This window comes from Triturus cristatus, chromosome 9 (genome assembly GCF_964204655.1).
Source record: "Triturus cristatus chromosome 9, aTriCri1.1, whole genome shotgun sequence".
Classification (NCBI taxonomy): Eukaryota; Metazoa; Chordata; class Amphibia; order Caudata; family Salamandridae; genus Triturus; species Triturus cristatus.
In genome coordinates, this window is record NC_140592.1 from 942,454,618 (window position 1) to 942,480,128 (window position 25,511).

The 25,511-nt window shown below is 44.4% G+C and overlaps 1 long non-coding RNA gene across 1 annotated transcript; it reads right to left on the minus strand.

Moving 5' to 3' along the window:
* Nucleotides 1-1,511: 1,511 nt before the first annotated feature.
* On the minus strand, nt 1,512-23,771 carry LOC146799115 (uncharacterized). The gene is made up of 2 exons (XR_014968848.1): nt 23,607-23,771; nt 1,512-3,474 (listed from the first exon to the last, which is right to left on the minus strand). It is a non-coding gene; the product is annotated as an uncharacterized LOC146799115 (long non-coding RNA).
* Nucleotides 23,772-25,511: the final 1,740 nt, after the last annotated feature.

Consider the following 25,511-nt stretch of genomic DNA (forward strand, 5'->3'; position numbering starts at 1 on the left):
CATGTGTTTTAATTGCCAGCAAAATTGGCATCTCTGTAGCCAATTTGTATATCTACGCTCTTTACAAGCCCTTCTTGGGATGTTGAACCCTAAACATCTCAGGGAAGGTTATCGCTTGAAAGCATTGGAATTAGTTATCTGATTGCGTCAGACTGGGGCAAAGTTACAAGTTCAGACAAGCTCAATGGAGCGTGGGCCAGATACAGGGACCAAGTTTGGTCCACTGATCAAAGAATCTTAAATCCTGGTTGTGGAGCGTCCGGGTCGAGGTTGTGTCATGCAACAGTGGCTCCGAGGAGCTGCAGGGTAATGTGGTGTATAGTATAATGCACTATTTGGGCACATTTTTTTTTAACATTTCTCATGGGAAGATAGGCTAAGAACCCCTAAGTTTGCCTCTGGAGGTATTCTGTTTGCCTTGCGTTACTCGTTCAATCCGATCTAATTTGAGGCGGGAATTTAGGCCTTGCTACTTTCAAAGTTCACCAGTTGCCATTGCTGCATAATGATTTTGATTCAAAATAAGCCTTTTGCATCTGTTCGATGGTGTCAGTTTGAAGTATAGCAATCATCCTGGAGTACTGCATGCTCCATTTCACCTCAAGAGCTGCTCCTCTGCATGCACTTTCCTATCTTTGCCATGCAAAGTGTTCAGAATTTTCTACAATTTGCATAAATACATTTACAAACAAAAGCCACACAAGATACCGTTTTATGCTGCATTCATGCCTCATTGAACTTTATGCTGCATCCACGTCTCATAGACACCAGGCACCCGAGGGGATGGGGTCCCACGTGCCTTTTCAAGTCTTGAGAGGGCGGTCGTGCAGCCCTCTCCCCTTTAATTTACATTTTGGTCCCAGGGGATGGGGTCCCTTTTAATGCATTTCGGGTATGGAGGATGGGGTCCCCCGGAGCATAATTAGGCTCCAGGAGGGGGCCCTGTGCCCCCTCCCTTCTTTATTTTACTGCAACCTCTCGGGGGCCTCACCAAAATTAATAAAAGCATCGATTTCCACCCCCCCCCCCCCACGACCCACCTCAAGGTTGTTTTGCTGCAGATTCGGGGACCTCTATGAATTTGCGGAAAAATTGGGAGAACATTTTATTTACCCCAAGCGAGGTCCCTCTGAACTCATCACCAAGCCTAGGCGGTCAGGGTATCCTATCCTGCCTCCCATGTCTTTTTTTTGTTTTCTTTTTAGTGTGGTGAGGCGATTGCGCAGGAACAAGGAGGACATGGGGATTGCTAGCTTTGCAACGAGCAAGAGCTGTCTGGAAACCTGCAGCGGCAGTAATTATGACTCGCCACTCACTCCTTTACCATTTGCAGAAGAGTTGAAAAGATCTAAAAAAGACCGAGAACTAGGTTTCATTTTGGTATTTTTAGGTCTGGCTTAAGCTATAACCTTTTGTTTTGTTAAAAAAATATTATATATATATATATATATATCCAAACACTACATTGCAGTTCTTTGTCAAAAAAACAACAACGCTTCACGACACCCAAATGCTTTAAGGCAGAGCTTTTATTCGGGCAAAAACAACTCTACGCGTTTCGGAAAAACTTGTTTCCTTGTTCACGAGTGTTAAGGCTTAGTGAAACAGACAATTAAATATCACCAGTCACGTAGCCTGTGACTTCCGTGCAAAGAAAAGTGAAAACAGACTGTACCAAACATTCGACATAATCAGACCAAAGGTATTGACAACAAATATTGCCTCCCCTTTCAAACATAATGTCTTGTTGAGAACCAGTCGGTGCTCCAGGATGCACTGAAGTTGGATTACTCCCTTGACATAGAATGGATTAAGTATGTAAGGAATTTTATGACTGACATAGGCAAACCAGAATATTTTTATAATCCATACTCAATGTCAAGTGTTTCAGGGAAAGAATTTAAGAAATCATGTTTGCACCATATGGAGAGGTTGAGACTCGCGAGTGAAGCAACAAAATCTACTGTCCTTTCTAATCTCATGATAACTTCCTCCTGTGGAATGCAATTGTATTTACAAAACACTGAAAAGGGTTATGATAGATTTGTTCTCACTCGATTCCGGCTGAACACTTTTCATAGGTTGGTTACCTTTCCATCTGTTAATAATTGGTCTAAGAATTTACCAACTTGCCCGTGTGATGACATTTCTCAGCAATCAACAATTCATGGTATCTTGTTTTGCAAATTTTATAAAGATCTGAGAAGAAAATGGATAGTCCCAATTCTGAAAAATTGGGGAATTCGACAATGTCGTCCTGCCTTTATGGCCCTCCAATGTCTTGACAATGAATGTATTATCCCAAATGTTATTTTCTTTTTAAAGAATCGTATCAAATGTCGAAACAACATAGTTCCAGACCATCTTGTCAATAGTGATAGATTTCTTGTTTAAATATCATTGAAGACTCAACCTTCTGAATATATAAAACGCCAAGACGGATTGCTCTCAACATAAGGTACCCAACGTTGATTTAGGTGTATCCCCCAACGCATCCTAACTTTGCAGTAAGGGGCTATTTTTCTTTCCGTCTTGAAGAGGCATAATATACATAATTTACAATTATCCAAAGCAAAATGTTAATAACTGGGTATCCTCTACTTTAAGATTGCGGTTTTGTCCGTAAATTTTATTGTAACGTTCACTTTGGTCTTTTTAGAATATATCATCTTTTAATTCACTTGTATTGTACAGAACAGAATGTTCAAACGATGAATTGTACATAGCGAGAGCTAAATCTATGAACATGCAAAGAAAAATGACAACTATTTGACTTTTTTTCCCTCTAAGATTGCTATTTTGCACATATTTCTATTGCTATACCCATACGGGTCATTTTTAAAATAGTATTTTTTCTTTTAAACTCACATGTTTTGTATTGTACAAATGATGAAATGTAAAATTGCACATGCTTTTATGGTTTGAAATTAATTAACCGAATAAAGCTTACTTGACTTGACTTGACTTGAGAACATATATAATTGCCTCCATATTCTCGGACCAACAGATCACGGGTATTTATATTTAATTCGGTTCATTATTCTCGTTTTTAATCTTTGCTTGTTTTTTTGTGATGTTAAAAAACTTTATTGTCAACATCGCTTCTATTAGTGACAAGCTTAAGGCGTCTGGAAACCAAAATATAAACTGTATACTCCGTTTATACCATATTCAAACCGTAATGTCAACCTTGTACTGATTCTGCCTAAAACAGTTAATACTGAATGAGTCTTATTATGCACAAGTGTGCATGTACCTCTTAAATTGCCACAAACAGTGTCAATATCGTTTTGCCCTAGTGGGCAGATATTCCTAGAAGGTTTTGTTAACATCATTATACAAAATCATGTTGATCCGTGTACTTAGGTAACAATCATCATTAATGTCCATATCAGAGTCAAACACCGATGCTGGTCCTTTTTCGTATCTAGGTTCGTCCCACCTAATGGTCATTATTCACAAGATGGTAACAATCTGCAAAAATACACATAATAAAAAACATCGTCACAAATTGACTTTAGTAATACAGATTAAAAATCACAAAAACAGAAACAACAGATGAGGAAACTGTTCCATCTATAAAGTAGAGAAGAATCAAAAGATTATCTATAATATGGGTTAACCCAAATGTACAGCGAGTTCTTCGTCAATATTATGTCCCAGAGGTTGTACTGTCTGATATTCTATTATCATTCTCGACTCCAGTCGTCTCAATTCGAGGACTCTATTCCCACCTCTCTCTCTCAAAGGAACAGTGTCTAAGTCACAGAATGAGAGTAGACTCGTGTTTTGATGGTGTTCAGCTTTAAAATGTCTGGCTATTGGATATTGTTTGTTATGGGCCTCAGATGTTCGAGGACTCTCTTTTTGGCAGGATGGATTGTACTGCCTATGTAATATTTGTTGCATGGGCATTTCAAGGCATAAACAGCATGATCGGTATTACATGAAACATGCTTAGTTATTGAGAAAGGTTTTGCATTTTTGGATAAGGTAACCACTTTGCAGTTTTTACTGTACTTACATGCCTTACATTTTTGGCAAGTATAAAATCCCTGAATTGGATTACTGTTCTTCGGCATAGACCTCACCAAACTTTGACATAACGTACCTTTTAGAGATCTAGCCTTCCGGTATGTCACCTGGGGATAATGTTCAATTGTAGGTCCAATATCTTTGTCAGTTTTAAGGACTTTCCAGAATTTTATGAATATGTAGTGATAAATCTAATCTTGTTCTCTGATGTATTGGTCTCCAGGTCTACCGGTTTAACTTGAAGGAGTGTGCTTCTTGTTCTGTTACTAACTTCCTCACAAGCTTTGAGGATGTTTTTTACAGAATAGCCCCTTTCAAGGAAACGTTTAATCATTATCTCCTTTTCAATTTCAAAACCTTGTTCATTACTACAATTTCTTTTAGCTCGCAGTAATTCTCCCAACGGGATACTTCGTATAAGGTTACTAGGGTGGCAGCTTTCTGCATGTAGCAGGCTGTTTCCAGCAGTTTCTTTTTGAAATAGATGACTTTCTAATCGTTGACCTGACACCACTATTCTAAGATCCAGAAATTCGATCGTTTCTTTTTCAATTCTTTTGCTGAACTGGAGATTAAAATCATTTTCATTGATGGTTTCGACAAACTGATTAGCCTGCTCTATGCTGCCATTCCAAACCACAAAGATGTCATCTATGTATCTAGCCCATGCAAAAACACATTCTTTGTACAAGGGTAACGCGGTGGCGACCTGCTCCTCCTACCAGCCGAGATACAATCCCGCAAAGCTGGGAGCGAAGCAGGTCCCCATCGCCACCCCGAGCATCTGACGATATATGATCTTATCAAAAATGAAAAAGTTTTGTGTGAGGCATCTAAACATCATGTCAATGATCATTTCTTTATGAAATAGATGTGAAATTGACCTGTGCTTCAAAAAATGACGACAAGCCCTAATTCCTGCCTCATGAGGAATACATGTATATAGGCTTGTTACGTCCAAGGTTAATAACAGGAAATTCCCTTCCCATTTAATCTGATTGATCAATCTCAAAAAGTCACTCGAGTCTTTTATAAAAGACGGGAGTTTCTGGACTAGTGGTTGTAAATAAAAATCTACATAGCGTGAGGTGTTCTCTAAACAACAACCCCTAGAAGATACAATCGGTCTTCCAGGGGGTTGACCTCATCTTTATGCAATTTTGGGAGTAGATAGAAGGCTGGAAGTTTGGGATGCCTACAGTTCAGGAAATCATACTCCTCTTTCTCAAGCAATCCTCTTTCCTTCCATTCGCCCAACAGATCTTTATAATCTTTATTAGCTTGTACATATTTAGCTCTCGTGGTGACCTCTTGGAGATACATCTCCTTAGATAAGACCACCACGTTGCCACCTTTGTCAGATTTTTTAATTACAATATTGTCATCATTTTTTAGTGCTTCAATTGCATTATATTGGTCCTGACTTAGGTTATACTTTTTAGAATTTTTTTTGTGCCACTCTTTTTTACGGACTCTATCAAATTCGTGTATCACTCCTTTCTCAAAGACATCAATCGCCTCATTCGATATCTGAGGGAGAAAGATGGATTTGGGTTTAAAACCACTAGTATAACATAAATCCAACTCGATATTATCATTAATTAGATTAAGGTAAGGATCATCGATCACATTTTCATCATCTTGTAACTCATGCATATCATGTAATAGTTCTATATCACCAATATTCAAGATGCTTGGTGCACACAACGGTCTTTCAGTAAAATGTGTTACTTTTGTTGCAAACCATTTTTTTAACTTCAATTTACGAGTAAAATGAAATAAGTCGATCCGACTCTGTGTGTAATTGAAATTAGCGGTGGGACAGAAAGAGAGGCCAAGAGAAAGTACATCTATTTCAGCTTGACTTAAAATCCGACCTGAAAGGTTCACCACCGTTCTTTTGTCGTTCATTTTGATTTTTGCTGGCCCCTTGTTCTTTTTCCCACTGGGCTGTCGACATCTCTTGTCAATATTCTTGTGTTGCTTCCTTCTCCTCTCGCGCCGTGCCCACGTCCTCTGTAGCCGCCGGCACCCAGTTTGTAATGGACTGTGCTTCTTCCCTGTGCCATTAGCGTGAATTTGTTTAAAATTTTGTTTTTTGCTCCTTGATGTTCTGAAATAGCCGATGCATCACTCTCATAGGTATCACTCTCTCCCGTTTCACTTTGTTCTCCTGTTTTATCTAAATCTTCTGATGTTGTAGTGACTATACATACTTTTTTCTTAGATTTTAAAATGGGAGCTTGTGTTTGGGCGCGTAGATGATCGTATTTTTTGGCAAATGTCCTTTCTCACAATCGACTTGATCTCTATGATATTTTCGTTGTTTTTTAGCTTTAATATCCTTTTCAATTCTATCAAGTTTGGTTTGCATTTTAGTCATGTCAGATTGAAACTCTTCCGATGTACAAGTTGTTTTTAATTTACTTATGATTTCATCAATTTCAATAGCCAGTCTATCACAGTCTCTGCGGGCATATTTGACGAGCAAGCCCAACATTATCGTAGAACAATTGTGGCTGTTCCCTGCCCACTCCTCAATCAACTCAGGGTCAGGGTTGTTAAAGGTTGGTGTTGTAAAGATTCTGAGTCCACGTGGGATCCTACCCACATCGATATATTTTTGAAGGGTGGTTGCCTCCCACCACTTTGTTTGCTCAGATTTTAAAGCTTTCCATAGATAATCCCACAATTGATTTTTATTTTGACTGGCAGTTCTTTCTAACGCATTTTCAGCGCTATCTCTCTCATCATTTACGATGTTGTCTTCAAACATTAATGTGGCAGGCTCACTGCGTTTCGTATTCCTCTGTGTTGCCATGATGTTACTTGTAGTTTTAAACGCTAATAGCGTGTCTGCCAAAAAAGCGGTCTTCCGCAAAGTCTATAATACGACAATCCTTGAGACTCCGTCTGCCCTCTAGCTGCAAAAAATGTTTTCAGACGCCTTAAGCTTGTCACTAATAGAAGAGATGTTGACAATAAAGTTTTTTAACATCACAAAAAACAAGCAAAGATAAAAACGAGAATAATGAACCGAATTAAATATAAATACCCGCGATCTGTTGGTCTGAGAATATGGAGGCAATTATATATGTTCTCAACAAGACATTATGTTTGAAAGGGGAGGCAATATTTGTTGTCAATACCTTTGGTCTGATTATGTTGAAAGTTTGGTACAGTCTGCTTTCACTTTTCTTTGCACGGAAGTCACAGGTCACGTGACTGGTGATATTTAATTGTCTGTTTCACTAAGCCTTAACACTCGTGAACAAGGAAACAAGTTTTTCCGAAACGCGTAGAGTTGTTTTTGCCCGAATAAAAACTCTGCCTCAAAGCATTTGGGTGCCATGAAGCGTTGTTGTTTTTTTGACAAAGAACTGCAATGTAGTGTTTGGATATTGGGGTTTCGCTAACCCGTCACGGCCCGCCGTCAACAAGTGGTTCGAGCTGAAGCGATTTCTTGTTGGGTGGATATATATATATATATATATATATATATATATATATATATATATATATATTATCCAGCTCCAGCTTGCACCAACAATTGAGAGGCACTCGAACGCGGACACGGGCTTCAAACGGCAGCCCATTTATCCGTCAGGAACCCCGGACTGCTGATGCCTTTAGCAACCCAACCACCACTGCCTAACGCGTTTCATAAATCTTCCTCAGAGGCTGTTAGTGGAAAGGAACACACACAGTCTGGAACTGGAGGTAAGGAACTTCCTTTATTGCGCGCCCCCTATAGGATGCTAAAATTAATCTACGCATTCGCCTTATGGTACCCGTAGTCCCAGAGGGATGTAGATATCCCCACAAAAGTGCGTTCAATGTCCTGTCGGAAATTTCAAGCCCCCAAATGATATATATGTATATGTATATATATATATATATATATATATATATATATAGAGAGAGAGGGATATTTTTATTTTTTTTTACCTTATTTTTTATTTATTTTATTTTTTTACCTACTGCCGGTCATTAGGACCTAGATTCCAGAGGAAAACCCTATTTTGTTATGCCAATAACTTTAGCACCGTTTGACAAATCCACAAGAAATGTACAAAACTAGTTTGCCACTCACTTCAGCTGCTGTCTTGAAAGTGTCGGGGTGATCCGTCAAACGGCGGCCGAGAAAAAAAGGGGGGGGGGTCAAAAAACACGTGTTCCCATTGAGATTTTAGACACAGCTACAGCCCGAACCGAATTACACCAAATTTGTCAGAAAGGTAGCTATTGGTCCAGAGAAGTGCCTTTTTCTGATTTGGTGTAAATCCATCCAGTAGTTGCAAAGTTATTAAAAGAAAGTCAAATTTGTACATATAGGGGTGCGGATCCATCGAGGATCTGACAGTCCCCTTGCTGCAATCTGTTTGGCTACTTACACTTCAACCAGGAAGTGTTGGCAGCCACTTGGCTTCTACCGTATCCCCAAAAATTGATTTTTAAAAAAAGAGAAGGGAGCAGGGTAGGAATATCGAGGCCCCCTAGGTCTCTAGGGGTGGTCCCACAGGGACCCTACCAGTGCAAAAAAAGTTTTAAAAAAGAAAAATTGCCACAAATGTGCAACGGAGTCCCGAATCCACTGTAAAATCCCCAAAAGTAACCAAGCACGCTCTCCCGCGCTTGTTTTCTATTATAGCTGTTGGGTGGGCCAGGTCCTGGAGACATACTACAAAATTAGGAGGGGGAGCACAGGCCACCCATCCTAGGGCTTATGAAAGCCCCGGTGACGACCACTTCCCTGGGGCAAATCACTGTAAAATAATGCAGGGGGACTGCATGGCCCCCTCGCAGCCCCAGGGACTGCCAGCTGGTAAACATCAGTCACCCCGCATGTTGTCACAATGCGGTCGTTACAACGACCGCGTTGTAACAACGCAATACCATTACCCCGCAAGTCGTTACAATGACTTGCAGAGGGGGGAAGAAGGTGTTGAATTTAAAATCCAACACCTTCCCTACTGTCCGCACAGACTGGAGTTGGAATTGTAAATTATACTATTCCAACATCCAGCACCCCCCTCCGCAAGTCCGGGACAAATCAAATTACAGTAAAATAATGTGAGTGGTGTACGCGGCCCCCTCGCAGCCCAGCGGACCACCAACTCCCTGGGGCACTGTAAAACATATAAGCAGGCGGGCCTGCTGGGCCCACCCGCACCCCAGGGACAGCCACCTCCTTGGGGCAAATTACAATACAATAATGCTGGGGCTTGAACGCACCCCCCCTGCAGCCCCGGGGACTGCCACCTTCCCAGGGCAAATTACAGTAAAATAATGCAGGGGGGTCTGCATTGCCCCCTCGCAGTCCCTGGGACCGCCACCTCCCTGTGGCACCCTAAAATATGTATGTGGCTGGGCCCGATTGGCCCGCCCATGACATGGGGACCGCCACTTCCCTGGAGCGTTTTTCAGTAAAATAATGTGGGGGCCTGTGAGCCGCCCCCTGCAGCCCCAGGGAGACCTTCCCAGACTGAAATAAATTTATGTAGGGGGTCTGTCATGGCTCCGGGGACCACTACCTCTCCGGGGCTAAATTCTACGATGGAGGGGGTCGCGTGGCCCCTCTTGTAGAGCCATTTATGGCCCTAGAGACCCCCACCCCCAGGGCCGGCTCCTGCTACATCCTGAGGTGCCCACCCTCGTCAGATAGCTGTTTTCTCTTGTTTGGTGGGAGCTGACAGCTCCCACCAAGCAAAAGCAAACATAACTCTGCTTTCTGCTGGCCAGAGCTATCAAACAGCTCTGGCTTGCAAAGAGTGGAGCTTTTGTCTGTTTCCTTGCCAGCTGGGAGCTGGTATTTAAAGTAGCCCCCTGCATCGGTAGCAAGGCTGGCTCCCACAGGAGGCGGGGAGCCGTCTGGGACTGCTTGGGCCTTGTAGCTCCTCCTGCGGTTCCATTGAACACTGGGTGCCTTGGGGGCACCCTGGAGGCATGGAGTCCCCAGGGCCAAAATCTGCCCAGGGAGGGGGGCCCCCTCCCCTATAATAATAGAAATATGGGAGCAGAAATATGAAATATAAAGCCAGCAACGAGCAGAAAGACAAAATAGAGAGAAGAGGCAAAATAAAGGTAAGAATCAAGCAGACAGAGGCTAAATACAGATCAGAAACAAGCCGAAAGGGTCAAAATAAAGGTCAGAACCAAGCAGCAAGAGACAGAATAAAGGTCAGAAAGGAGCAGAATAAAGGTCAGAAAGAGGCAAAATAGAGGCAAGAAACCAGCACCAAGAGACACGGCTGAGTCACCCATTTGAATTATATATTTTTAAAGGCTGGGCCCTGGGGGATGAAATCTCTGGGAGCAAATTCGGCCCAGGGAGGGGGCCTTGCGGTTCCCCTCCTCATTGAGTTATGGCTGGGCCATAACTAGGAAATAGGGGCCCCAGGGCTGCATGTGGCCAGGGAGGGGGCTGTGCGGCCCCTCCCCCACTTTAATGAATGTATTTGGCCCCGGGAGGTGGTTGTCCCTGGGGCTCGGGGAGTCCCCGCAGTTCTCTTCACAATTTTAAAAAGAAATGCCCCGAGGAGGTGGTGGTTCCCGGGAGGGGGGCTCCATATGGCCCTCCTCCACATTCATATAAATATATGCCGGGGTGGTGGGGAGCTCCAGGGCATACAAATGTCCATAGAGGCGGGCCCCTTGCGCCCCCTATTTTAATTGTGAAATAAATGGACCTGCCCCCCGGACCTGGTCCACCTGGACGCTTTTTCCTAAACAAGCACCGGATCCCGCGCTGGTTTCTTTTCTTCATTTTTGCTACAACACTCACGCGTCCACTCACAGACTCACTGAGACAATCACCTGCTCACAGACCCACTCGGATTCTCACACACCCACTCACAGACCCATTCAAAGACTCATGCACTCACTAACAGACCCAGTGAGACACTTATGCATCCTCTCACAGGCCTACTCAGACACTCACATACCCACCTACATACATTGAGACACACACTCACTCACACACCCACTGAGACACTCATGCACTCAGTCACACACTCACTCTAAAAAGTTACAGGTTACAGTTAGGAAATCAAATTTAAAAAGAAATTCCCTAAAAAAAAACAAAGGTTACAGGGACATTATAGTTAGGCTCAGAATTCACTTGTACAAAACCAGAGAAATTCAGCTGTTATAGTTAGCTGAGCTAACTATTACTTGTGCCCCCGCAATGCACTGCTTATGACCTCACATATTACATCACTCATGACATGGTCAGTGACATCACTCATGACTTTTCAAATGACATCACTGATTACATCATCCAGTGACTGTGCGCATTTAAAAAAAGTTTGTGTTAAATATCCTTGTGTATTGGTGTGGGTGTACGAGTGCATGTATGGATGATTCAGTGGATGCGTGACGTACTGTATATGTGAGTGATTAGGTTTCTCAGTGAATGTGGGGGTGAGTGACTAGGGTTTGTGAATGTCTATATCAGTCTGTCAGATGGTGTCTAAGTGGCTATATGGGTTGGTGAGGGGGTACACGAGTGGCTGTTTGGATGATTGATTGGTTGTCTGAGTACCTGCCTGGGTGTATGAGTATCTGTGTGGGTGGGTGAGGGTGTGTATGATTGCCTACATGGATGAGTGAGTCGGTGGCTGTATGGGTTAGTGAGTGGGTCAGTGAGCAGCTGTATGGGTGACTGAGTGTGTGTATGGCTTTGTTGGTGAGTGAATGGAGGTATCAGTGGTATATGGGTGAGTAACTGCATATGTGAAAGGCATGTATAGCGCCAGGATGCCCGTAGGGTTACAGTGCGCTCTACAAATAATTATACATACATACATACAGTATTGGTGACTGTTGAAGTACATGAAGGACTGTATGTGTGAGTGATTGTGAGAGTGGCTGTATGGGCGAGTGTGTGCCTGCATCAGTGACTGTATAGGTGAGTGAATATGTGTTAGTATCTGTATGAATAAGAGAGTGGGGGTGTGTGTAACTATAGGTGAGTAATTTGCTGTGTTATTGACTGTATGGGTGAGTGAGTTGGCGTGTGAGTAGCTCTATGGGTGACTGACAGTGTGTGAGTGGCTGTATGGGTGTGAGTGGATATATCAGTGGGTATATTAGTGAGTTGGTGTATGAGTGGATGTGTGTGTAGACCTATGAAACAGTGAGTAAGTACTGGTATGGTGTGTCAATGGTTTTGAGAATGGTAGTGTGGAAGTTGGAGTGGGTATATGAAAGGTTATATTGGGGTATGAGTGGGTGCATCAGCGATTCTTAGATGATGTCATCAGTGACAATCATAACTGCTGAATTTCTCTGGTTTTGTACGAGTGAAATATTAGCCTAACTATAACATCCCTGCAACCTTTTCATTTTTTCAGTGAGTTTCTCAGGTTTTTTAAATGCTAATTCCTAACTATAATGTCCCTATAAACTTTTGTTTTTTCAGTGAATTTATATAGATTTTTAAGTAGTAGTCGCGTTTTCAGAGAGGTGGGGAAAGGGGGCATCAGCCTCTGACCAGGAGGTACCAGAAGGACGTTTGGCCCCCAAGGAGTAAAGTGAACTTCTTTCCCCAACCAGTAGTGCACCAGGAGGTGTTTTTGCAGAGTGGTGGAGGAAGGGGGCATGGTCTCTGAAGATCTCTTGGCAATCCCTCTGTGTGGGACTTACTGGTCGTAACAGGAGGGGTAGTTGGCACCCAAAGATGACCTTGGGGACCAACTACCCCTCCTATTACCTCCATAAGTCCCACACAGCAGGATTGGTGAGACCTGGTAGGAGGCCACAACCCCCCAACATGCCTCCTGGTGCACTACTAGTTGGGAGATGAAATCTTCTTGAGGGTCCTTGGGGGCCAACTAGCTCTCCTGTTACTTCCAGTAAGACCCACACGGGTAGACTGCTGAGAAGTTGTCAGAGGCCACGCCCCCTTTTTCCACCACTCTGCAAACGCACCTGCATTTTTACTTTTTTTAAAAAAATGTAAAGAGGCGGCCCCCCCCGGACAATTTTGGCCCCATGGACGACATCCGGCAGGGCCTGGCACTTCGTTGCGGTCCATGGGGGAGCCTGCCCCCGCGTTCCCTGTCAGCTCCCCGCCTCCTGCAGGAGCCGGCATGGCTTTGATACCCAGGGAGCTGCTGACATGCAGCTCCCTGGATCCCAAAGCAAGGTCTGTTTCCCTACTAGCTTCACAGCGGGCATGGAAACAGACACTGCTCTGCTTTCAGCAAGCGAGAGCATTTTCTGCTCTTGTTTGCTGAAAGCAGAGAGTTTGCTATGGCTTGGTAGGAGAAGCCTTAGCAAACTGCAATGTCCTTGTGGTGGGCATCCTGGGACATTGCTGAAGCCGGCCTTGGGGGGTGGTGGTCCCCAAGGCCATGTAGGGCTCCTGGAGGGGGCCACGTGGCTCCCCTCCTTTCTTCGAACTTGCCCCGGGGAGGTGGTGGTCATCGGAGGTCCGTAACGGACTCCCTTACTTATTCTATTTCTGTCCCGGGGAGGTGGCTGTCCCCGGGCCTGCGGCCTCCCCTGTTTTTTTTCTAATAAAGTATGTGCCCCAGGGAGGTGGCAGTCCATGGGGCAGCAGAGGAGTCCCTACCGCCTCCCCCTCATTACTTGAAAAAAATAAACAGTGTGCCCTGGAAAAGGGGGTGAACTCTGGGACAGCGGGGGCCGCGTGCCCCCCCCCCACATTTCAATATCTCTAGCCACGGGGAGGTGGCGGTACTCGGGGCTGCAAGGAGCTTTGCATCATTATTTAAATTTGCCCCCAGGACCTGGTATACCTAGGGGCCTAGATTAAACAAAGCGTGGGAGTCGCACTTCATTTTTTAAAATATTTTCAGACGGAGTCACAGATCCACCACGACTCCCGCTGAATTTGTTTTGATACAAAATGCTTTTTTGGCCATGGGAACTCCCTCCCCCCCCCCCCCCCCCTCCCCAAGAGGCCTAGGGGGTCAGGGTGTTTCTACCATGCCCCCTTTTCTTTTTTTTAAACTTTTTTCTTGTGACTCGGTTTAACTGAGTCACAAGATGGATGCCAACACTTTCTGGTTTGAAGTGTTGGCAGCCAATCAGATCTCAGCATCCCTATATATGCAAATGGAAATTTCTTTACATTTCTCAACAACTACTGAACGGATTTACACCATTTAACAAAAAGAGTTCTTTCTGGACCAAGAGCTACCTTTCTGCCTAATTTGGTGTAATTTGGTGTAATTCCTTTCAGCAGTTTGGACTGTAGCAAGCGTTTTGGGACACCCCCTTTTTCTCAGCCCCCGCTTGATGGATCACCTGAAATTTTCAAGACAGCCGCTGAAGTGACTGGCAAATTAGTTTTGAAAATTTTGCAAGGATTTGTCAAACAACGCCAAAGTTATTGGCGAATGAAAAAACGCTCTTCCTATGGAAACTACATCCGAACTATAACTATCTACTGCTGACTGCCTGTAGGTAATATATATCACCTAGTGGCGATCGCCACTAAGTAGTTATATTTAGGATTGCTTTTCCATAGGAAAAGCATTTATTGTGTTGCTAAAAACGTTAGCATTGTTTGGTGAATCTCCACGAAGTTTTCCAAAAAGGTGCTACTTTTTGGCTAGTTTGCGCATGGAAAGTTTCGGGGTGATCTATCAAGCAGAGGCCAAGAAAAAAGGGAGCCCCAAAACACAAAATCTCCATGCGAAGTTTCCAACAGGGCAAATATTTTACATACTAGATACTAAGTATTGTAAGCAGTCTTGAGTTATTAGACAGTCATCTCAGCATGCCAATGTTTACATAACATAGAAGACTATGGGCACCAGGTACTATCATATGTACATGTGCTCTTTACTTTAGGAGATGGGATATCTTTAAAATTGTCACCACAGTATGAAGGCTGTAGGTAGTATAATCTTTAGTTCTTTCAGACCTTCGTTATTTTAAGTGAATAGGCACTTTTTTGACAAGTGTTGCATAGAGTGTACACTGTTGTTAGTAGATATTTTTTAATACTCTGTGGTGTATTTCACATTGAGAGTTTCACTGTCTGCAAACAGTGTGGTACAGAGTAAACTCTCTTCATGAGTAAACAATGTTTACAGTACCCACATCTTCTCATATCAACTTTATTTCTCAATGTAGGGTAGTGACTGTGAGGGGTTTGATACAAGTAAAAGCTGTCTGTGGTAGGGGATTCTTATGATGTCACTTTTAAGGCATTTAATTTTCATTTTTCACACTGGATTATTGGCCATGTTCTTGCTGCTCTTTGTCATATCCCTATACATAGCATTATGCCTGTATTCAATGTGCCAGTGCATATGGTAGTGATTGAGAACTATTTTTATAGTGTCTTTCAAGTGACCTCTCTGTTCTCATATACTAAAGAACTTCTGCGAGCCACTGTCGTTTTTGTACTTTAGCTATTCTGACTTTCCTTTTGTTTATATCTTTGTCAAAAGCTATGGATGTAACTTAATGTAGGTAGCAGGAGGTGTCTGACAACCAACATGTGAAGTTGCTCTGTGTTGCCAAGGTTTAAAGTTAGGATAATAATAAATCCATGATTTGTCCTGTCTCCTTACTGGGAAATTTTGCATATGGCCTGGGATTATTTGTGTCCTATAATATGCTGTGAGCATAGCCATCTAAGGTTGTTAGCCATCCGAATGTTGAGGTCCCCTAGGATGAAGGATGCTACATCTGAATGGCACCAAATCCTGGAGTTCAGCAGGAAATGTTTTAATCATCTTGTTGTGCTGTATTGATGAAATAGTGCACCTTCATGGCTAGTGGCAATCACTGTTTTTCAAATGGGGGCTGTATTCCTCCAGATGGACTTTGTTTTGGAAAAGGAAATACTAGTTGCAGAATTCAACTGTGTTGGAGTGAGAGTGGTCAGGTGCAGGCGCAATTAGTGGTATGCTGTGGATATTAATGGGATACTTGATAGCAGGCCATGCATTTTAGGCACAAATAAGAGCAACTTGCACAAAGATAGTTTTGCTGAGACAGCAAAAAGAGAGGAAAAATTGATTCTTTTCTCCAATTTTGTAACCAAGGATGGGACTTGAAGAAGGAAGGTAGATCACAACATGGTAGTTTAACAGCTTTGAAGGCATCCCCTGCAGAGTGAGCTGTGGTTCAGGGTGTATTATGCTTATTTTTTTCATGGTAGACCCTTTTGTAGTGCTACAGTTACGTGATGGCCAAGCGACTAGGTTTATAAGCTGCAGTTTCAGGTTATTTGACTCATGGAGTGGCGAAGTTTGAGAACATTGTTGTGAGGTGTATCCACCAATGGTGGGCGGCTTGTGAGGAGAGTGGTTATGTTTGTCAGGCTCCTCCTTCCAGAATCCTCGGAGTGGTGTTGATGCTCTATGGGGGCCCACCTCTCGATAATCCCACGTCTGGAATGTGATACTCACGGACTGTTGGGATCATCAAGTGGGGGAAGTTAAGGGTAGGAACAGCTGGGAGCGATAAGGAAATATACTCCAATTCTCCTACACAGTAGTAAAAAGATACATTTCCATACTCCAATCCTGTTACGTCTCACACACCCTACCTGAAATAAAAAAAGAAGTGGGGGAGCGATGCCAGAAGAGAGCAGGGTGGTTGCAAGTTCTTCAAACTGAAACTATTGGAAAAAAGAGAGCATACATTGTAAACAATTCCTGTCTCGATTTATACCATATGTAAGTATGCTAAAAGAAACCCATGTAGCTCATACCAATGTCAACAGGAAGTATTGGCCATATATAGAACAGCACCCCCTTTGTTGTACTCTCTCTTCAGGGGAACAAGAAAACAAAGAACAACCAAATTGTAAGGTGGAAAAAAGGTGTGCCAAGTTTCAATCACAGTCTTGTACAATGCCCAAAAGAAGTAAGCCCAGGTACGTTAATACTTCACCATATCCTTGGCATAAAAGAAAACGGAACACCAAGTACTAGTGTGTCCCTTCCGTTAGTATTTACACTAATCAGCAGAATGTCTAGGCAGGTTCTTGTACAGGATACACCGTAAACATGAGGACACATTGAATGAACATCAATAACGTATTTCATATTTGAAACCGGACTGGTTTATGCAGTCAGGATATAATGCGGGACGAATTACGCCCCAAAGCCAGTAAGTATTCCTCTGCAAGGGACCGCTTCTTGCCGGTCCCGGCCAACAGAGGATATCACAATCCAAAATGATTTCCCTGCCAAAGGTAACCTCCTCTGCAAGAGCCCGACAAAATCCGGTCTCGTCCAACAGAGGAGGAGTGCTGGGGAGAGTGACGAGGACAGAAACCATCTGCCTCTCACTCAGGAAACGCGGTACTGGAACTGTGCAACCGCACTCTTACCGCCTTTATTACGAAGTCCTTTGGACAAGTCTGTATCACCGAAGGCAAATCAGGATAATCGGCAGCGTCTCCGTTCGTCCGCCGCCATTTTCCCTGCCTCCAACATCATGTTGCAGTCACGTGAGACGGGGATTGTAGTTCTCCACCCCCGTACTTTCAACCACAGTATTGTACAATGCCCAAAAGAAGTAAGCCCAGGTACGTTAATACTTCACCATATCCTTGGCATAAAAGAAAACGGAATACCAAGTACTAGTGTGTCCCTTCCGTTAGTATTTACACTAATCAGCAGAATGTCTAGGCAGGTTCTTGAACAGGATACACCGTAAACATGAGGACACATTGAATGAACATCAATAACGTATTTCATATTTGAAACCAGACTGGTTTCTGCAGTCAGGATATAATGCGGGCCGAATTACGTCCCAAAGCCAGTAAGTATTCCTCTGCAAGAGACCGCTTCTTGCCGGTCCCGGCCAACAGAGGAAATCACAATCCAAAATGAATTCCTTGCCAAAGGTAACCTCCTCTGCAAGAGCCCGACAAAATCCGGTCTCGTCCAACAGAGGAGGAGCGCTGGGGAGAGTGACGAGGACAGAAACCATCTGCCTCTCACTCAGGAAACGCGGTACTGGAACTGTGCAACCGCACTCTTACCGACTTTATTACGAAGTCTGTATCACGGAAGGCAAATCAGGATAATCGTCAGCGTCTCCATTCGTCCGCCGCCATTTTCCCTGCCTCCAATGTCATGTTGCAGTCATGTGAGATGTGACTCGCTCTGCATGCCGGGGATTGTAGTTCTCCAACCCCCGTACTTCCTGGTTCACACTAGAGGTTCAGCCAGCGTGCAACCGGCATCAGACCCTGACAGAACATCTCCCTTCCGGGGAACGCTGGCTGATCGATGGTTTATCTGGATGTAAACGATGGAACCGGGCCACCAGCCTAGGCGCATGCACCGCCCGGCAGGTTCACAAGTGTTCTCCTTAGACCCATAACCCTTTCATGCAAGCAAATACCATAGTTTCCCTCGCAACCTTTTGGCACCCAGGATCCCCTTTACCTCATACTCCTGCTCTTGACGAACCCATATGGGTTCAGGCTATTTCCTTATCGGGTAGTGGGAAGGCTTCAACAACGAGACATGGAAGACTGGGTGTATTCGAAAATGAGCCGGCAAACATAGCTTTACCACTACAGGATTGACATGTCTGAAAACCCGATATGGACCAATGAATTTGGGATTAAATACACTGTGTTTCCTAAATCAAATATGTTTTGTTGACAGCCACACCCTATCTCCCTTCTTATACACCGTCCCTGGTCTACGATGTTTGTCTGCTTGTGTTTTATATGTCTTTTTAGCCTGGAGCAGGTTTGTACGTGTTGCAAGCAAGGTCTTGCGAATGTGCGATAGTCTCTCACATAATTCGGGAACTTTATTGTTGTTACTGGGAAGAATCAAAGGGTGAAACCGAGGGTGAAACCCATAGTTACTGAAGTAAGGAGTGTGTTGTGTGGAAGAGTGTTTGGCGCGGTTGTATGCTATTTCTTTCACCCATAGCCATTCCACCCATGCCTCCATATTGTTGTCAACATAGCATCTGAGGAATTGTTTGAGAGTCTGGTTAAGCCTCTCTGTTTGACTGTCTGTCTGAGGGTGGAAGCTCGTGGAAAGGGAAGAGGCGATATTAGTTAACAGGATGTGTGCCAATTGGCCTGCCGAGGGTGCTTGTTTGCAAACAACAAAATGTCCCATTTTGGTTAGATAGTCCACTACCACTACTATTGCTGTGTTACCCTGATCCTTGGGCAACCCTACTATGAAGTCCACAGAGAACCTTTCCCATGGCATCTCTGGTGTGAGCATGGGCTGGAGTAGTCCTTGGGCTTGTCTGTGGTCGGTCTTCATCTGGGCGCATGTGGTACATTCTTGAACCCATCGTAGGACGTCTGAACGGACCGTAGGCCACCAACATTGTCTCAATACTTTCTCCAGGGTCTTATTTCCTCCAATGTGTCCTGCACATGGGAGGCTATGACACCAAACACTATTTTGCATAGTTCTTGGGTAGGAACCAGCACCTGCGGGCCTTTCATTGGGAGACCTTGTCTCATCTGCCATTCCAGATGAAGCTTGAGCCAGGTTCTCCAAGTAAATGACTGTACCCCTCTTCTGATCTTCTGCAGGAAGTCATCCGTCTGCACAGCATGCAGAACCTTACCAGGTCCTATGATGGATCTTTCGAGAGTGGGGGTCTGTTGAATAGGGTTTTCTTGCCTCGTCAGGGCGTCGGCTTTTTTGTTGTCTGCGCCCGGCCAGAAGGTGACAATAAAATGGTATTCAGCAAAAAACAACATCCAACGGAGCTGGCGTAGGGTGAGATGTCGTGCGGCTCGCATAAACTGAAGGTTGCGACGGTCTAAATAGACCGTCACCTGGTGGACCGCCCCCATCAACCAATGTCTCCATTCCAGAAACGCATCTCTTATTGCTAGGAGTTCTTTCTCCGCAATCGTATACTTTTGTTCAGCTGGATTTAGTTTTCCAGGAATGAACGCGATGGGATGCTGATAACCGGTTGTTTCATGCCTTTGAGACAACACTGCTCCTACGGTTACGTCGGATGCGTCTGCTTCCACAATGAAGGGCAACCTGGGATTGGCATGCGTGAGAACCGGAGCAGACATGAAGGCTTCCTTCAAAAGATCAAACGCTTTCTGTGTTTCCTCTGTCCAAAGAAAAGGCGTCTTCTTCCGGGTTAAACGGGTCAAAGGTGACACCAGGTCTGAAAACTGTTGAATAAACCGCCTGTAGAAGTTGGCAAAGCCTAACAGGCTTTGTATGTCTTTTACAGTACTAGGACGTGGCCATTCAATGATTGCCCGGATCTTCCTTTCTGCCATGACCTGTCCAGAAGGAGTAAGCATGACCCCTAAGAATTCGAAAGGGTTACATAAAATTTGCATTTAGTGATTTTGCAAAACAATAGATGTTTCCGTAGAGCCTGCAGCACTTGACCCACATGGATGACATGTTCTTCCTCGTTTGCTGAGTATATCAAGATGTCGTCGATTTAAACCACGACGAAGTGGTCCAAAAACTCTCTGAGGACCTCGTTGAGGAAGAACTGAAACGCCGCCGGTGCGTTGCATAGCCCAAAGGGCATAACGAGGTATTCAAAAAGGCCATACCGTGTCTTGAAGGCGGCCTTCCATTCATCACCATGGCGCATCCGAACCAGATGATACGCCCCTCTAAGGTCAAGATTTGTATATATGCCCGCAGCTCTCACCTGCTCCAAAAGAACAGGGATCAATGGAAGCGGGTATTGGTTCTTGACGGTTATGGCATTCAGTGCTCGATAGTCTATGCAGCACCGTAAATCCCCATTGGCTTTCGGAATAAAGAAGAGTGGAGATGCTGCCGGAGATCTGGAAGGGCGGATGAATCCCATCGCAAGATGTTTATCCAAATAGCTGCGGCGTAGGTATTCGTTCTCGGGTATGGTAAGAGCATACAGTCGTCCGCATGGAATCACGGCTCCTGGGACAAGATCAATCCGACAGTCGTAATGTCTATGCGGAGGCAGCACCTCCGCTTGGGTATCGCTCAATACGTCGTCGTATTCCTCATAACATACAGGTAGCTCTACGTTCTTTTCCGCTGCTGTCGCGATGTGATGTCTGGCTGCTAATGCTTTGGATGGACTATGGAGTATTTGATGACAATGGTTTTGGCAGTAGGGGGAGCTCAGTTGCAAGGTTTTATTCACCCAGTTAATGGTAGGTTCATGTTTTTGCAAACATGGGAGGCCCAGAATTTCCCCATACTGTGGGACTTGAATGATATTGAAAGAGAGCCATTCATGATGGTAACCCTCAACGGTAACTTCATACTCCGTAGTGCTGTGGCTAATGGGTCCCGCTTCTAGCTCCTTGCCGTCGACAGCATACACTGGTTCAGGTGTTGGTTTGATGACGAGCTGTACCCCTAGCCGTTCTGCTTCATCCCTGTCCATAAAACATCCTGTGGCCCCTGAATCCACCATGGCCCTTATTTGTTTCTGCTGCTGATTGACCATCGGGTTTAACGAAATTAAAAAATAATCGGCTTCCGAGATGGTGAAGAAATTTACCGAAGGGATAGGACATCCGCTTGAGGGTTTCCCTTTTTGTTTCCTCAAGCGTTGTGGTTTTCCGCCCCCTGTTCTGCAGTTACTGCCGCTACTTGTCCGGTACGAGAACGGCCGTATTTGGGTTTTACTGGGCAATCATGAAGAAAATGTCTTTTTTTTTCCACAGTATAAGCATAATCCTTGTTTGCGCCGATGGTCTCGCTCGCTGAGCGTCAAGGATGCTCCCACTGCCTTAAACTCCATAGGTTTTGCCTTTTTTGGGGTCTTCTCTGGAATAAACACAAGATCATTCAAGGGCACGTGTCTCTCTCTCCCTCCGTTTGTGGTCTCCTTTTCCCTCCCTCAGTCGAGAAGCAAAGTGAGTTCAATAAGAGCGGCACAGGTGCGAGGTTGTGGGTCTATTTGGGCGAGGACATCCTTTAGCTCCTCTGTGAGTCCTTGGTAAAAGATGGCCGACTGTTTGGCTTCCGGACAGTCTGTTTCTGCTACTAATTTACGGAAACTGTTAAGGTAACTGACCAAGTCCGAGGTACCTTGTCGAAGCTCAAGAAGATCCCTGTCAGCGGAGAAGGTCGCGGCTCGGCGATCGAATGTTTCCTCAAATTGAACCCTGAATTCATCCCAGTCATGGAGCAAGGGATCATCTCTCCGTACTATATGGACCGCCCACTGTGCTGCCTCACCACCCAGAAAGGAGATCAGGAAAGCAACCCGGGCCTGGTTGGTAGCGAACATTTTAGGTTTGCAGGTGAAATGTAGCAGCACTTGGGTCATGAAAACCTGTACCTTTTTTATATCCCTGTGAAACATCTTAGGGGGGGCTAATGGTATCTGTGCTGGCACCTCGACTACTACTGACGTTGGGTATGAGGGACCCCCTGCAACTAACGGATTTCTCTGCATTCTGTCTACTCTGTTCTGTAACTCTGCCGTTTCCTGACGTGAGGCGGCAAGCTCGGTTTGGACTAACACAAGAGCAGCCACCACGTCCTCTAGAGTGGCCATCTCTAGCTTTGACACAACCAGGAGGAAATAGAATACTTGGGCTGATTATTCTGTCAGGCTCCTCCTTCCAGAATCCTGAGAGTGGTGTCGATGCTCTATGGGGGCCCACCTCTCGATAATCCCAAGTCTGAAATGTGATACTCACAGACTGTTGGGATCATCAAGCAGGGAAAGGAAAGGGTAGGAACAGCTGGGAGGGAGATCTGAGGATGACACAGAAACACGATAAGGAAATATACTCCAATTCTCCTACACAGTAGTAAAAAGATAAATTTCCATACTCCAATCCTGTTACGCCTCACACACCCTACCTGAAATAAAAAAAGAAGTGGGGGAGCGATGCCAGAAGAGAGCAGGGTGGTTGCAAGTTCCTCAAACTGAAACTATTGGAAAAAAGAGAGCATACATTGTAAACAATTCCTGTTTCGATTTATACCTTAAGTAAGTATGCTAAAAGAAACCCATGTAGCTCATACCAATGTCAACAGAAAGTATTGGCCATATATAGAACCGCACCCCATTCGTTGTACTCTCTCTACTGTGGAACAAGAAAACAAAGAACAACCAAATCGTGAGGTGGAAAAAAGGTGGGCCAAGTTTCAATCACAGTCTTGTACAATGCCCAAAAGAAGTAAGCCCAGGTACGTTAATACTTCACCATTTCCTTGGCATAAAAGAAAACGGAACACCAAGTACTAGTGTGTCCCTTCGGTTAGTATTTACACTAATCAGTAGAATGTCTAGGCAGGTTCTTGAACAGGATACACCTTAAACATGAGGACCCATTGAATGAACATCAATAACGTATTTCCTGTTTGAAACCGGACTGGTTTCTGCAGTCAGGAAATAAGGCGAGCCGAATTACGCCCCAAAGCCAGTAAGTATTTCTTTGCAAGAGACCACTCCTTGCCGGTCCCGGCGAACAGAGGAAATCACAATCCAAAATGAATTCCCTGCCAAAGGTAACCTCCTCTGGAAGAGCCCGACCAAATCCGGTCTCGTCTAACAGAGGAGGAGCGCAGGGGAGAGTGACGAGGAGAGAAACCCTCTGCCTCTCACTCAGGAAATGCGGTACTGGAACTGTGCAACCGCACTCTTACCGCCTTTATTACGAAGTCCTTTGGAGAAGTCTGTATCGCCGAAGGCAAATCAGGATAATCGGCCGCGTCTCCGTTCATCCGCCGCCATTTACCCTGCCCCCGACGTCATGTTGCAGTCATGTGAGACGTGACTCGCTCTGCATGCTGGGGATAGTAGATCTCCAACCCCCGTACTTCCTGGTTCACGCTAGAGGTTCAGCCAGCGCGTAACCGGCATCAGACCCTGACAGTTTGACACACGTCCATGAGAGTGGCCTGATTGGTGTCTATCACCTCTTATCCATTGTGCCATAGACTGACAATGAAGAAGGAACTGGTACCTAGAATTGTTTTAAATGGAAGCTCTGTTTACCTTTTTACCCTTCAGAAGTCCCCTTCAGCGCTAACTCAGTGAGAACGGACAGAGAAACCTCTTCAGTCTTTCCGAATGCAGAAGGTATCTGCTCCAATGTCAAACGAAGGATTCTGGAAAAAAGGGAGTGGACTGTTCAAGGGAGCTCAAAAGTGGTGCACTTCGCAACACACTCTTTGCAGTCCCTCAGTCCCTATGGGCAGAGGGTCCACAGACTATCAAGAGTCCCCCTCCTCGACAGCCCTTCCACAAGGTACCAGACAGGTCAAACCTCCACTCTAATTAAGGTTGAGAGTTCCAGACACTGGCAGCAAGCCAGGCGTTCACAAGCATTAAAAGTGAGATTTTTGGACGGTTGCATGCACACTGATGGTGATCAGTTATTCCATTAGTTAAATCTCAAGACCCTCTCGCCATATTTTGCGTGGGGATACTGTCACTTTGCTCTATTCTAATAGTCCTGCAATTGATGACATTAATCTAAGAACTGATCTCATCTATAAAATGTTATCTCATATAGAAGTGGGGTTCTACCCAGGAAAGAGATTTCAGGGCAAATTATCTACACTTTGCTAAACCACAATGCAGCACCAATTCTTAATAGGGGTTTATGTTCCATTGCAAAACATTTTTGTGTTAGAAAAATTAGCTTTTTTCAGGACAAACAGCACATTGCATTGTTTTGGGCAACTTTGTATCAAGGAGGTGTTCCATGGGTGGTACTTGAGAATTTCAGCATAATCACCATGATTTTTTATTCAATGCCGAACCATAAAATGTGTTAGATTAGGCTTTGCATAAAAATGGTGCCTCCTTGAGGCAGGCGCAAATTTGAACAAATCTTTTATTTCTCCTAACACACCACACACTCCATGTGTGCCACGCTGTAAAGCTTACATCCAGTGTATTAAATGTTTTACAGGTTGTCTAGGGTTAGGATTTTGCACTGGAAATATACCCTTCTAGACATTACACACACACCTTTGCACCATGATGTGTGTGTGGTGCTATGCAATACGTTTGCGCACGTGTACTTGGAGGAGAGCATCAGCAGGCATAATGAGTGAATATGACTCTTCACTATTCTCTTCCTTGCTACGTTGCACTATAATTCAGTTAATCCGCCACTTCGGATTTTGGCTTGGACAGGTGATAATTGTGTGAAACTTGGCAAAACTCTTTGCCCCTAGTTCCTCCATTGTATTATCTGTCATAATCAGTAGGTCTAAGTTTTCAGTCCTAAATATAAAAGTTGTCCATTTAAATTTGCCTGTTCTGCTCTAAGTCACCAAATGTACCTTTGTGAAGCTAGAGCTGGGGCTTTAGGATTTTTCCTTTTCAAATATTCGTCGAGTAGTTAACTTACACATTGCGACTAACACTGCAGGCGGCAGACTACATCACCCATTTCCATCAACGTTCAATGGCTCGTGAGAGAATTGGCTCCATAGACTACTGCAAGAACAAGGGTTAGTGCAATTTCTCTTGCTAGATGTTGTTTTTCAGCCTTAAATTATGGATCGTATCCATAGCAACGTTGATGTCTTCTTTGT